Source organism: Nerophis lumbriciformis, unplaced genomic scaffold, assembly GCF_033978685.3.
Source record: "Nerophis lumbriciformis unplaced genomic scaffold, RoL_Nlum_v2.1 HiC_scaffold_1002, whole genome shotgun sequence".
Classification (NCBI taxonomy): Eukaryota; Metazoa; Chordata; class Actinopteri; order Syngnathiformes; family Syngnathidae; genus Nerophis; species Nerophis lumbriciformis.
The window spans coordinates 1-2,500 of NW_027316971.1; positions in this window are offsets into that span (position 1 = coordinate 1).

Below are 2,500 nucleotides of genomic sequence, written 5' to 3' on the forward strand. Positions count from 1 at the left end.
AGTCCCACAAGTCCCGCCGCGTTCCACCAGGGTTCCGGGGTGCCTACAATGTCCACAACGCACCCAGCAAAGGCGCACTGTGATTGGGAAGAAAAGTTGGGAAAGTGGGCAAAAGTCCCGAATTTGGTCCAAAATCACACCCAGGTTCGAGTCCCACAAGTCCCGCCGCGTTCCACCAGGGTTCCGGGGTGCCTACAATGTCCACAACGCACCCAGCAAGAGCGCACTGTGATTGGGAAGAAAAGTTGGGAAAGTGGGCAAAAGTCCCGAATTTGGTCCAAAATCACACCCAGGTTCGAGTCCCACAAGTCCCGCCGCGTTCCACCAGGGTTCCGGGGTGCCTACAATGTCCACAACGCACCCAGCAAAGGCGCACTGTGATTGGGAAGAAAAGTTGGGAAAGTGGGCAAAAGTCCCGAATTTGGTCCAAAATCACACCCAGGTTCGAGTCCCGCAAGTCCCGCCGCGTTCCACCAGTGTCTCGGGGTGCCTACAATGTCCACAACTTACCCAGCAAAGGCGCACTGTGATTGGGAAGAAAAGTTGGGAAAGTGGGCAAAAGTCCCGAATTTGATCCAAAATTATGCCCGGGTTGGAGTACCACGAGTCCGGCCGCGTTCCACCGGTGTCCCGGGGGTGCCTGGCATGTCCACAACTTACCCAGCAAAGGCGCACTGTGATTGGGAAGAAAAGTTGGGAAAGTGGGCAAAAGTCCCGAATTTGATCCAAAATTATGCCCGGGTTGGAGTACCACGAGTCCGGCCGCGTTCCACCGGTGTCCCGGGGGTGCCTGGCATGTCCACAACTTACCCAGCAAAGGCGCACTGTGATTGGGAAGAAAAGTTGGGAAAGTGGGCAAAAGTCCCGAATTTGATCCAAAATTATGCCCGGGTTGGAGTACCACGAGTCCGGCCGCGTTCCACCGGTGTCCCGGGGGTGCCTGCCATGTCCACAACTTACCCAGCAAAGGCGCACTGTGATTCAGAAGAAAAGTTGGGAAAGTGGGGAAAAAAAGGACCGGGAAATATCCAAAATTATGCCCGGGTTGGAGTACCACGAGTCCGGCCGCGTTCCACCGGTGTCCCGGGGGTGCCTGGCACGTCCACAACTTACCCAGCAAAGGCGCACTGTCAGTGGGGAAGACCAAACATGTCTCGGATTTTTTCCAAGTACCTTAACGAGAGAGGCTAAAAAGCACCTGTTTTTACCTTCTCTCGTTGTTGTACTTAGAAAAAAAACGAGAAAATAAAAAATCTGGGTTTTTTTCTAAGTACCTTAACGAGAGAGGCTAAAAAAAACCATTTTTTACCTTCTCTCGTTGTTGTACTTAGAAAAAAAACGAGAAAAAAAATTTTCCCCATTCATTTCAATGGGAGTTCATTTTTTTTTTGGGATTTTTTCTAAGTACCTTAACGAGAGAGGCTTAATTTTTCACCTACTTTTTACCTTCTCTCGATTTTTCGTTTTTTACCTGGTCGACCAAAACACCTCCATCTCGTTACTATGTGCACCATGTCTGACAGGCTGAAATCACAGGGAACGCGTCCGAGTCAAAGTGAGCTATTTTCGGACACAAATATGGTGTTTTTCCCCTCTATCCTCTGGTTCTTTTTTCAAACTGATCTTCCAGCATCTGAGCGACAGGGGCTCATGCAGACACCTGTGTCCGCCCGAGGGGCGCCTTCCCGGACACATATATGGTGCTTCCCCCCTCTTTACCCCGGTCCTTTTTCAAACTGATCTTCCAGCATCTGAGCGACAGGGGCTCATGCAGACACCTGTGTCCGCCCGAGGGGCGCCTTCCCGGACACATATATGGTGCTTCCCCCCTCTTTACCCCGGTCCTTTTTCAAACTGATCTTCCAGCATCTGAGCGACAGGGGCTCATGCAGACACCTGTGTCCGCCCGAGGGGCGCCTTCCCGGACACATATATGGTGCTTTCCCCCTCTTTACCCCGGTCCTTTTTCAAACTGCTCTTCCAGCATCTGAGCGACAGGGGCTCATGCAGACACCTGTGTCCGCCTAAGGGGCGCCTTCTCGGACACATTTTCAACTTTTCCCGCATGAATGAAATCCTGGAACTGATTCCACCCAGGTACTTAGGGCTTCCAGGGCTTGAGCGACAGGGGCTCTGTCCGGAGCGTGTGTCCGCCTAGGGGGCGCTGTCTCGGACACATTTTCAACTTTTCCCGCATGGATGAAATCCTGGAACTGATTCCACCCAGGTACTTAGGACTTCCAGGGCTTGAGCGACAGGGGCTCTGTCCGGAGCGTGTGTCCGCCTAGGGGGCGCTGTCCCGGACACATTTTCAACTTTTCCCGCATGAATGAAATCCTGGAACTGATTCCACCCAGGTACTTTGGGCTTCCAGGGCTTGAGCGACAGGGGCTCTGTCCGGAGCGTGTGTCCGCCTAGGGGGCGCTGTCTCGGACACATTTTCAACTTTTCCCGCATGGATGAAATCCTGGAACTGATTCCACCCAGGTACTTAGGGCTT